Here is a 12,521-nt window from a genome sequence, read left to right on the forward strand (position 1 = left end):
GCTGCCATCTAGAGTGTTCTAGAAGCTCCTGGGGATCTGGGTGGGGGTGCAGGGAGGGGCTTTACTGTTGGTGTGGTTGGGAGCTGCCTGGAGGGAGCTTGAGGGTTTAGACCCAAAGGGGATGTCTTGTTCAGGCCCCAGTTTAAGCTGTTTTATTGCAGGGAAGAGCTGGGGAAGAAGCAGGAAGAAAAAGCATCCATTATGGATGAGCATTGGTCCCAGAGAATTAAGTTATGAAATGGATGTATGATTGGCTTATACTCAATTTAGGCCAAGAGAGCTTCTCACTCCGGATGAAAGAAAGGGAGAGAGGGAGGGAGAAGGAAGGAAGGAAGGAAGGAAGTGGGGTGGGGTGGGCAGGCTTTGTGCTAAGTACTTGCTGTCTTATCTTCAAAAGAGCCATTTTCAAAAGGACCTCCAAGGAGCACTTTGAAGAGAAGTCACTGACCCTTCCAGCCAACCTGGATGCTGTTGCTGAGATGCAGGATGTACAATGCTTGACGTCAACTGCCTCCAGAAGACAGGAGGGTCTAGCAGGAGCCCCGAACCCACTATAAGGAAGAGAAATTCCCACCCCTACCCAAATGTCCAGGTCCTAGGTGGAATTGGCTAGGGGTGAAGCCAAGAGCCCCTGGGTAGGTTTTCATAGAGTCTGAAGGAGCTAAGCCCCGAATACGCACATCACTCAGAGCTGAAGCAGATGACAGCTAGTGGGGTGGAGGCATTCCCACCTCAAGGTGTGTCTCCCAACCCCTCCCTGGCATCCCACCACTGGACTTCTCTGCTGAACCAACTGAGTCATCCACAAATATTGGACTCGCTTCCATAAATACCAATAATTTCCTACGGGTAGAGGGAGAGAAGAACTCACCCTCTTCTCCCCCACAACCTGGCCACCTATGGGAAGTTACAACAAAAATGTGCCTCCCACCAATGTGGCCACACACATACACATTTATTAGCAAGCACACATTATATATTAGCAAACGGGGGGCCCCCAAATTGCTGGCTGTGTAGCTCCACAAAGACCCAGGTTTCTGATTAGATGTTCCTTGTTTGGAAGATCTACCCAAGGCAGACACAACAGTATTCTAATGCTGAATTCAGCGGAGATTCTAGAAGGAGGCAGCCCACCCAATTCTCCACTGATAGGCACCCACACTGGGCTTTCTTTGGCTGTCAGACCCACTGGTTTCTAAAACCCTGTTTCCACAGGAGGGACGGTGCCCCGACAATATCTCCAGCCCAATCTCCACGTTGCTTACACCACTGCATTCACTGAGGAAAAGTCATTCTTCATCCATCAGGCCAACGAGCCAGCCCTTTGGTGCTGCAGGCGGATAAGGCAACTGAAGTCCCGTACAGTTGACCTTTGAGTAACCCAAGTTTGAACTGCGTGGGTCTCCTTACACGCGGGTTTTTTTCAATAAATACAGAAAAGCACAGTAGATGTATTTTCCTTATGGTTAATAACATTTTCTTTAGCTTATTGTCAGAATACAGTATATAATACATATACATATGGAGTCAAAAGTTACAGGTGGATTTTTGCCTGTGTGGGGACGGTGCCCCTCACCCCTTGCTCCAGAATCAGCTGCGTTGCCCCTGTGAATCATGGGCCTCTGAGTGGTCTTTCCGATGCTAACCACCCATCCCCAGAGTCTGTACTCCTGTTTGCTTTCACTAACTGCCCTCAAGTACAGCTTAAAAGTAACAGAAAAGATATGTCACATTGTCGATCTGAAGCACTTTAAAGTAAGTCATAGGCAATTTAATGTCATTTCAAGAAGAAAGCGAGATCCTTGGAAGCAAGCCGGGGCTGTTGGGCACATCCACCCAAGGAAAGTAATTAGGCTTGATGGTAACCTAAGGAAAATTCCTTCAGGACTTGGGACAGTGACTTTGAACCGGACTTGAGCGAGTTCACGGAGGTTTTGGCTCGGTTGCCCGGGTGGTGGCTGTACCCAGAAAAGACTACTTATCATAGATTTACTTTGAGTCAACTAACAAGAGTTCAATTTTTTTAAACTGACATTTCTTAACCCTGGTTCGCTCTGAGGCTTGTTAAGTCTGCTTGCAAATCTTTTTGTTTGTTTGGAGCAGGTTTAGCAACCACTTGGAATGACTTAGTCCTGTTTACAACCTTGAGTAATTACACAGGCCTCAAGCAATCCATGTTGAATTTATAAACTTAATGTTTTGGGTTAGTGGCTTTCGCTGGAGGGGAAGAGCAGAGTGGGTGGAGGGTCAGGAGTGCTCCTGGGGTTCTAGCAACACTAGAAACCAACGCTAGAAATCTCCATCCGGTTCTGGCTCCCTGGGCTGTGGGGATTTTTCTGAGTGGAGGGGATAGATAGCTCCAAAAAATTCTTAGAGTCATCAGTTAGATTTCCTTTCTAATCCATTTGCCTGTTTTTAAGTCTTAAGGAAATCTCCCTGGGTACTTAATTCTTTTACATCTAGTGAATTCAATGAGTGTAGGTGGTGAACCTAAAATTCTCTTAAATATTCTACCACCGAGCCTAAGCTTAGAAAGATTCCAGCTTAAACTCACGTATTGAAGTTAATTACGCAATTATATTTTAAATTAGAATGATTAGACTCTCACTTTAATGGGCCAAATTATCTTAGCATTGCAAGTGAGCATATAACAGAAAAGAAAATACTGAGGTTTGGATTCCCTTAAGTTTGTCTACATGTGACCCCCAAATCCTCCTGGAGTTCGAAGACACGCACGCACTAAGAAAAACCATGATCCCAGTTAACTGGGGCTGCCTACCTGCCAGGGGGCAGTTATAGGCCGGTTGGCCGAGGTTGCTGAGGGTAGGAAATTTCTCCTGGGATGTTACTGGGTTCTTGGTGCCTCCGAGGGCCTCCCTGAACCCTGTTTCCAGGTTCTTTGTCATGGGCTTAAAAGAAAAACAGCCCACAAGGGCTTGTCTCGCCAGCTCTTTAGCCCGATCTCTGCACCCTGGCAATGCACACACCCCTTCATTCATCTGGCTATGATTACACAAGGTGGATTGCAAGCTTACATTTGCATGTTTCGCTTCTGACCACATGTGTACATATTTATCCTTTAAGTCAGGCGTTTTGAAGTAGATGGAATCTTCCTTTCTTTTGCACTCTTAGGATATAACAACTCTTAAAGACATTTACTTAAAATGCTGTTGGGCTGGATTTTCTCTTCTGCTGGGTCCTGGTGAGATTACACTTTTCCTTCCGAGGAGAGCGGGGATCCGGGAGGGAGAAGGGGAGGGAACGGGGAGGACAGGGGGAAGAATTTCAAGTCACCAGGGCTCAGACCGGCTTGCTGGCCCTCACATGGCTTCTTCTCCTTCTCCTCTCTCTGCTGAGTCCGGCTGGAGCTGCTTATGCCCTTGCTCATGTCCTGCTCCACCCTTGCTCCTTCGGAGGAGTCGTCCCTGCTGAACCCAGCCCCCCACCAGCAGGCTCACACGATGGGGCCCTGCGCCCCGGTCCTGGAATGTGCAAGGCAGCTCCACAAACATCAGCGAGCGGCTCATTCCATGACAACCTGTAGGCCCACCACACTGAAGGCATGCAGGCAGGCTCTCCCCGGACGCCTCATCTCTCTCGCCTCGCCACGGCAGCTTCTATTTTGACCACGCACTCACATGGATCCTTCTCATTACTCACTCCTACAGTTTCCGGCACGACGGGCCCAGGCAGGGAGACAGCTCTGTGGAAGTTAAGAAAACAGATCCAATGGCCCCCTGGCTTTAACCCAAAGAAGAGCAGCATGTTGATGGAGTGCTTAGTACGTGCTAAGTGTTTCATACGCACTGGTTCATTTCATCTCTACAAGAGCCCGATGATGATGTGGGTTCATTAGTCTTTTTTTTATGGAGGAGGCAGCTGAAGCACAGAGAAGTTAAGTGATGTGTCCCAAATCACACAGCCGGTGAATAGCAACCAGATTTGGAACGCGGGTTCTAATTTTAGACACTGTACATATAGCTCCTAAACTAGAGGCAGCCCAGTCAGGGGAGGAGGGATCAGGCTTAGCCCAAGACCAAGTTGCTGGGGGGAGAGGCTCAGCTAGACTCTGGGCCAGATGGGGGGCTCCAGTTGTCCCCAGGATGCAAGCATGGCAGAAGAGGAAGGTAAGAAAGGAGTCCGCTGCAGATGGTCCAGGGAGGAACCGGAGGGATGAGCAGAGTCTCCGAGCAGTGGGGAGAGCTGACTGCCTGCCGGGCACTGTGCCAGGCCCCCTTCATCCTGAAACCCCTCAGACCTCAGACTCCACGCCATCTTTCAGAGAAGTAAACCTCTCTCCGCTTTCGTACTCTTTGAAACCCCCCAAAAGGAGATATTGCAATTAACACTGAATAAAAGCACAGGGGGAAGCGGTGCTTTGTTGATGAACTACACAGGCCCCCACCCCATCCTTGGGTGCCCATCCAGGTACCCCTGCCCCAGCCAGACTGTCTCATGTGATCTTCCCCACAAGGATGCTGGAGATCCGCCCACTCCGGAGTGGGGACATTGATATTCAGTGATGGAGCTGGCTTCCCATGAAGTCTGTGACCCCAAATCACAGGGTCTCTAACCATTACCCTATACTGCCTGTTGGGTCGATATCAGATCTTCAGCTGAGAGTCTACTCAGGTGATCAAGAAGCCATATCCCTTACTTGGTGTCGCAAACTTGGTTTAAATCTGCCATTTTCCAGGGCCTATGTATGGGGGGAAAGACCGGAGTGGGGAAAATGGAGACTGAGAGAGGATAAGGGACTTACCCAAGGCCACACAATATGAGCATGGCGGCCGCAAGGCTAGAACTCAAGTCCTATTTGCCCCTGCCTCATTCCTGCCCCTCCACCCTAGTGTACACCCTACACCTCTGAGACCCACCCCCCACCAGCCGCCACCCCACCGGGGCCTGCCGAACAAGCGCGTGCAGCCTGGATTTAGATGAGTGTGTTTCGCTTTGCCTGGCAGGCTGCTCAGTGATTGTTCTAAACCTGTGTGTGGGCTTCTCCACTCCCCCAGTCTTCTATTTCTTTCTATGCCCCCAAACAGTCCCCCATCCCCCACCCTCCCCCCTCCAGAACCCAGCACAGCAAGCCACACTCAGCAGGTGTTAACAAACACTTGCCGAGTGAGTAAGGCATCGGACCATCTGCAGGGGCCAGAGTGGGTGTCAGACTCCTCCAGCCCACACCAGCACCAGCTCCGGGGCCCCGTACGGGTGTCCCTCTGCAGGTGAGCCTGCTGGCAGCCAAGCTGCCACTGGGGATGGAGGCGACAGTGCGGGACTTCTGGGAGAAAGGGGTTTAGGAGGCCCTTGCTGTGTCTAGAAAGTCAGAGGCAGGCTCTAGACCAGGAAAGCCCACACCCCTGGCCTGCAGTAGGCTCTCCCGTGCCTTCCTTGGGCCCTGCCTGCAAGCCTCAGAAGAATGGGAGCCTGGACGCCTCCCCAGTGGGCAGCCTCCTAAGGCACGGCGCCCAGGGGAAGGGAGTTGACACACAGCTCAAATGGCCCCATTTTGAAATTAGAAACTGCGGGGATGTGTGAGCAGTGTAGGCAGCTGGGGAGAAGAGAAGGCTCAGGCTCAGGCTTGCTCATCGGGACAAACTGACTCCCCGGCGTCTTTTAGGAAGTGGGGCATTGAGGCGCAAACAGTACTAGGATTCCTGATACAGAGGGCTTCCCCACCTCTGTTGCCCCTTGACCCCGAGCTTGTCCAACTTGAATGCACAGGATTCACCCGGTGAGCTTGCTACCATGCGGGTTCCCGGGCCCCCAGCCCCCCAGACTCAAATGCAGTAGGTCTCACTCTTGCAAGGTCAAGAGAATGGCATGTTTCATGAGCCTGCCCCACCCCCAGCCCCCGGTGATTCTGGTGCAGGTGGTCTTTGAACCACACTTTGGAAGCTCCTCCTTGGGTCTTCTCCCCAAGGACTGGGAGCACCAGGGAGGATCTGGAAGAGGTTCTGGTTGCAAAGCTGGAGGCCTCGTCTCTCCCAAGGCCCCTCAGACCCAGGCCATCTGGCTCCAGAGTGTCTCTGAAGGCTCATGCAGGCTGCTGGAATTGACCCACCCAGAGCCAGGAGCGGGTCCTCTGAGGGGCCCCACAGTCTGCCCTGAGATGCCCCAGACCCCAGGCTAGAGCCAGAGCTCCCGAGAAGGGGTGGTGTAAGGGCCCAGGAGAGCATGGGGAGTAGTCCGGCAACAGAGATTCTAGACGCAATGGGCCCCAAGGAGTGGGGAGCCTGTGCACGAGAGGAGGGGGTAGTGGCCATCCCCCACCCCCAGGACCAACTAACTCCCCTGGGCCAGCCCTGGGGGTGACAGTCACACCCAGCAGAGCTGGGAGGGCTGGGAGATCAGCTAGCCCCTTCACAGAGCAGGACTAAGGAGTTTCCATCTTGAGCACGTACAGGATTCTTCCTGCAAGCACATGCCCGTAATTTGCTGTGATGTAATAAGCTCTGGGAACAGTGAACTCAGGGGACAGTGAACTCCAGCTCTGCTAAGTCACTGAGACCCTGGGAAGGACCTCCCATCTCCCACACATGCTGTCGCCATCTCCAGTGGGGAGAGCCGGTTAAATCAGGAAAAGCAACAATCAATGGACAATGGCTTCCTCGAGCACTGAATGCAGAAACACCGGGGTGGGGGGTCAGGGCTAGGGGGCCCCATGTCTGGTACGAGCTCACTGAACCCCCACAACAGCACCCTGGTAAGGGTTCATGCTCTCTCCACAGTGGAGAAAGCTTAGGGACCTTGTACCATGATTCAGTTAGCATGGGGCTGAGCCGGGGTTTGAACCTATATAATCTGGCTCCTTCCCCACCACATCACACAGCCTCAAAACTGACAGCACGGAAGCTCCCCAGGAGCTAATGGCCTCCGGGCACAGCAGGCTGGGACGAGCGCGCCACACATCTGTCTCGGCTGCCACATTTCCGCTCTATGGTTCCATCAGCCACAAACCAGCTCACACAGAGGAGAAGGGAACGGAGCAAGGCCACACCGCAGGTCACGGAAGATTGGAGCCCAGAGCCGCCACGAGGTCCTCCCATTTGAGTTCACTGCACCATTTCATCCCTGGTCTAGCCCGTATTGGGGCCAAAGGGTGCCGCTTACTATTGCTTGCCAACTGCCTACCCAGTCCTGCCTCTGGGCCTTTGAACATGCTGATCTCTTCCTCAGAAACATCTTTCCTTCTTCAGACACAGCTCGAATGTTACCTTCTCCGGGAAGCTCTTTCAGATTCTCCTGCAAGCGCACAGAGCCTGCCCTTCCTCTGCAGCCCAGGCCGGGCCCTGAGTGGCATCCCCACTCCCGTATCCCCCCGGGGGCTGCAGCTCCCAGCTCCCAGCTCTGCGGATGCCGCACGGAGCCAGGTGCATCGTAGGTACGCAGGAAGAGGCAAGGGCCCTGAGGGGGGAACTGAAAGCCTCCAGGATTCTAGTTCATGTACTACCATCACATTTATTCTATCAAGCTTTTTTTCCTGAAATTAAAAAAAAAAAAAGAAAAAGAAAAAAAAGAATTCTAGGCCTGCCTGTGAATAAGGATTTAAAATCATATCAGTCACAGAAGCCTGATATTTTCTCTCCCAGCGTCTGGTCTGTTGACCAGCTGCCCTTGTCAACCACATTGGGCTTCTGGTCCACACCGGCTGTCAAATTTGCAAGTCTGTCCAGCCTGACTGACCCCCCTGAGCCTCCAGCCGCCTGGGCCCTGCTGGGGAGTCAGGGCAGGGGGAGACCACGACAGATGTTCCTCTGCCTTCCAGGAGCCTCCAGGCTAATCGCTAGGCTGGACACACACAAACACATCCACGCCCGTGCACCCACGGCTCCAGAGGCAGGGATTCGTGGCCCAAGGCCTGCTGAGGAGAGGAAGCACCAGGAGCCTTCCCCATTTGCTCAGCCCTGGTTTCTTCTCCCTCTTCTTAGTTAGCACAGTCCTCTTCTCTGCAGGGCCTGCTGGGAGGGTGGACAGCAAGAGTGAGCCAGGGGACAGCAAAGATGGGGGTTCCAGCACGGGGACGAGGGGCAGGGAGCCCCGCGCGGAGGCCCACGGTGGCCTCAGCACATGTGGCTGCCCAGGAAAGCCATCCCAGGCCAGACGATTGTCCTGGGGCTCAGCTGGGATGGCTCCTCCTCTGGGAAACCTCTCGGACCTCCCAACTGTAACAGGGGTCCCTCCTTTGTGCTCCCACACACCCCCAGGTCCCTCTGTCGCGGTGCTGATCGTGCACGCGCTTCTGTGACTGTTTACCGTCTGTCTTCCCCCAGGAGGACGGGCATTCCTGGGAGGAGAGGGCCTGTCAGGTCCCGAGCAACCAGCGCGGAGGCCAGCGGAGTCCACATGGGCTCACCAGCGAGTGAGGGATGAACGAATGGAGTCGACGCTGGGGATGGGACTTGCAGGGCCTGCACACAGGTCTCTGTCGGGAACACCTGCGCATTCTTGCTCTCTGCACTTGGCATTTGACCATCACACGTTCTGTATTTTCTTCTCCCTCCTACTTCATCGTCTAAACCCTGATGCAACACTACACCTCCACACACTCACACATAGAGACACACACCTCCACACGAACCATAGACACATGGACGGTTATATGCACACGACTTACCCACAAACTCTAGACAAATAACACACACAATAGTCCAGTGATGCTCGTACACCACACACAGTAATGCGTGCGTCCTCACGAGCAAGCCGCAGCCGCACTCTGACCCACCCGCACACACAGTCCCGCAAATGACACCCACGTACACAAATGCAGACGTACACGCACGGACAAGCAGGCAGATACACCCACCACCTCAAGGACAAACTCTGAACTATGCGTTCGTCTGCTTTTCCATCTAGGGATTTCTTCCTTTGTCTTGCCTTTCCCTTCGATCTTGCTTCACAATGAACAAAGCACTTGCTTTTGTTCACCTACCTGCCAACCCATTCGGGAAGATGAGCAGGGCTCAGACCTGCCCTCGGGAGGCTCTCAGTCTTGTGGAGGAAACAGACACAGAAAATGCCAGCCATGAGGCTGGTGGGACCACTGGATTCAAGAACTATTTCTTGAGTACTTACTGGGGGCTGGGCTTGTGCTGGGCTTTGGGAATCCAGAGGTAAATAAGGTCCAGTCTCCCTGGCCTCAAGGAAGCTCTACATGCGGGGGAAAGGGAGAGAGACAGGCGAAGATAGAATATCTTCCTATGATGTACACAGATCAGTGGCAGCCCGGAGAAGGGAGTGATTAACTCTGCCTAGAGATAATCCGGGAGGACTTCACAGAGAAGGTGGTATCGGGTTTTGTAGGATGAAGAGCAGTTCACGGTGAAGACCTGAGCCTGGAACAGGTTGGCATTTGATGCAGAACAAAGGCATCGACCTCAGAGAGGTAGACCAACAGTTCTGTGGGTCCGGATTGTAATGACGATGTGGGTTGGGGGTGGGGTGGGAGCGTGGGAGAGGTGCCAGGGGGAAGTTGAGGCTTGAGAAGATACGCAGGGGCAGAGAACAACGTCTCCATTTTAGAGTCGAGGAAATAGGCTCAGGTTGGTAAACGCGGCTGTCTTTGACCTCGGTTGGACTTTCCAGTTCTTGGGGCCAGCTACAAACCCCACTGCCCATTCTCTCCAAATGAGACAAGGCTGCTCGCTAGTAGCTGAACACATTAAAAGCTCAGAGCTGGTGGGAGGCATTATTATTGGTTGTGATGATTATTCTCTGAAGTCCAGCTTGGCAGATAATCAGCAGCTCAGCAGGCCCCAGGCTGGGGTGATTTGGGCCTTGGAGGCGGAGCAGCCCACCCCCGGCCCCGACCCCCTGCCCAGCAGCTGGTTGGCGGCTGTGGGTCTCGGTCAGCTGAGTCCCTGAACCAGAGCGCGTCCCCCTGGGGCCGCCTCATAGTCCCCCCGCTGGTTCTTACCCTCTGTTCGGCCCACCTCCCCCTCTCACCGACAATTAGTCTGCGTCAGGCAATTAGCGGTTCCTTGTTCTTCCTGGGTTTCCACTTCCCTCAGTGCCGGAGCTGGTTCTGGAAGGGGCTGAGTCATTTTCCTGAAAGGAATGTTACCTGGGGAAGTGGCCCGGTCCCCCTTCTCCCACAGCTGTGTGATCTTGGGCCAACTACTTCACCCCTCTGAGACTCAGTTTCCTCGCCTTGAAATGAGGGTGTTAACCCAACTGGATAATGACTACAAGGGGCTCACACTTGGACAAGTCTCTTGGCCACCCTGGGCCTCAGTTTCCTCCTTGTGAAATGTGGGGAAGGGGTGAGGTCAGAACCTAGTGATGACAGAGGGACCAATCTGGCCGGCCATTTCTTTTGACTAACATCTTATTTTCAAAAAACTTGCAGTTGGGCAGACAGTCTCTCCTTTGCTGTCTTGCCCCCCCACCCATGCAGTGTATTCAATAAACATCTTTAAAAAAATTGCAATTTGAAGGTGCACCCCAGTTTGCCCAGGTCCCACCATTTTCTACAGTTTCACCCCAGCTATCTCCTATGGCCCCTGAGGGCCCCTGAGTTTGAGACCCCTGGACGAGCTGGTCTCAGAGTTTGCACAGGGCTCTTCTCTAGGCTTCTGTGGCCATGGGTTCTGGGGTGGCCAGCCCAGTGCAGGACTACTCACCCATGGGCCTCCCTCCCCTGATCCAGGCCCTCGGACCTTTGCCAAAGCCTCCTCACGCTCTCCCAGCCCCAGGGCCCCCTGCTCCTGCCCCGGCTTATATCAGCGGGGTTTCTAGGAGAAAACTCAGATTTGATCATGCTATTCTTTTGCTGGACACCATCACCCATTGGCCTCAACTCCTAGTCAGGCATTCAAGGTCCCCACAATCCAGCCCCTGCCTACCTGCCCAGCCTCATCTCCCTCTTTCCCCCACCCTCACCCTCCATTTCCTGAATAGCTCTCCTCCCCATGTCCCTGCATTTTGCATAGGCTGATCCCTCTGCCTGGAACTCCTTCCCTGCCTTCTCCACTCTGGGAAGCCTGCAAGGCTTTCTCCTGTGTTGCCTCCTCTGGGAAGCTGTCCCTGATTGCCCCAGGTGGAGATCGGGACTCCCTCTGCTGGACTCCTCCCACCTACCTTGGCTACAGCAAATGCCAGGGTATAGTGGGTGTGGCTGGGTCAGCTTCTTCTCCTTTCAGTGTATTCCGTAGACTTTAAACATTAACCCCCTGATGTCAGCCGGGCCTTGAGCAGGAGGGCAGCAATGTGCCTCCATCACCTTGTATCTGCAGAGCCCAGAGAGGAGGCGGGGCACGGTTAGAAAGTGGTCAGTAAATGTTTGTTTCCGGAATCAACAACGAAGAAGGGCAGGAAGTCTGGCCCACCTCCACCCTAACTCATTTAAAATGCAAGAGGAAAGAGAGCCGGCCACCGTGAAGCCCCACACCTCCCACTAATGACTCCCTCCCTCCGCACCTCTGTAAGACATCACCTGTGACAAAGCACCGTGACATCCTTACCATCAGTCTCCTGCAGATGGGACACACTGTGCTGTGTCTTCCCCACCCCGCACTCCGGCCCAGAGAAGCGTGATGCTTGCTGGGGGCCTCAATGCCGGGAGCCCCCACCTCCCTGGAGACCCTGCGCTCCTTCACCCTGGGGGCTGCCTCTTTTTCCTGTCCCTCAAATAGGGACACAGATCCATCTGTTTGCTTCTCTGTGTCCCTTTGTTTTTCTGTGTTTCCCTCATTCTTACCTCCTGTCTTTCTTTCTGTCTTGTTTCTCCAGCCCCCCACTCGTCTTTTGTGTCGCCTGCTGAGCCCTGCCTCTGTCTGTCTCTGTCCCTGTCTCTCTGTCTCTGTCTCCACCCCCTTTTCCCTCTCCTGGGCTGTCTCTGTCCGCCTTTCTCTCCATAATTAGCCTCACTTCTAGCTTTTACTCTCAGGTCTCCTGGGTAGTGGGGGGCGGGCAGTGGGACAAGGAGGGAAATATCTTTCCAGCATGCAGAAAATGGGCCAATTAAAGCCACAAGGCTGCTCAAGCAGCTGAACAAGGAGGAAGCAGAAATAGCCCCAGGCGGGTCTAGCTGGAAAGATAAACAGAGAAACTGGGAGAAAGGGCAAAATGGATGCAGAGTCCGAAGTCACGGGTGCTCCTCATCCAGGCCCCCCGGCCGCCACCCCCACCCCAACCCCCCCGAGGTGGCTCCTTCCTACCCAGACCTAAGGTTTGGATTCTGGCTCCTGCTTGCCAGCCTCACCCTCTATCCCTGCTGGACCTGGAGGCAACCTCAGAGCCGGCCAGACCTCCCAGGGCCTCCCCCAACTGCACCTGTTACCCCTCACACCTTTGGGCTGGGTTGTGGTGGCAATTGTCTCTCCTCACCACATGGCCTCCTCCAGCCTCTGGGGACGCAGGGAACTGGGAGATGGGTGGGGGGGGGAAGGCACCCCACCCCCACCAGTCAAAGACCTTCTATCTCCTGCCCCTGAAGCCCCAGGAATTTGGGGCCTGCTCCACACCAGGCACACCAGAGAACAGCGAATCCCACAAACATTCTCTTCTTAGGAGCTCGA

General features: G+C 53.9%; 1 long non-coding RNA gene across 2 annotated transcripts; it reads right to left on the minus strand.

The window, feature by feature from the left end:
- Positions 1–1,456: 1,456 nt before the first annotated feature.
- Positions 1,457–11,760, minus strand: LOC118015792. Of its 2 annotated transcripts, none has more exons than XR_004680703.1 (4): positions 11,702–11,760; positions 11,083–11,231; positions 9,949–10,050; positions 1,457–3,703 (listed from the first exon to the last, which is right to left on the minus strand). It is a non-coding gene; the product is annotated as an uncharacterized LOC118015792 (long non-coding RNA). The 2 variants fall into 2 exon arrangements; XR_004680702.1 differs by lacking the exon at positions 1,457–3,703 and adding an exon at positions 7,507–9,153.
- Positions 11,761–12,521: the final 761 nt, after the last annotated feature.

Source organism: Mirounga leonina, unplaced genomic scaffold (genome assembly GCF_011800145.1).
Source record: "Mirounga leonina isolate KUSES-001 unplaced genomic scaffold, KU_Mleo_1.0 Mir_166, whole genome shotgun sequence".
In the NCBI taxonomy this organism is placed as follows: Eukaryota; Metazoa; Chordata; class Mammalia; order Carnivora; family Phocidae; genus Mirounga; species Mirounga leonina.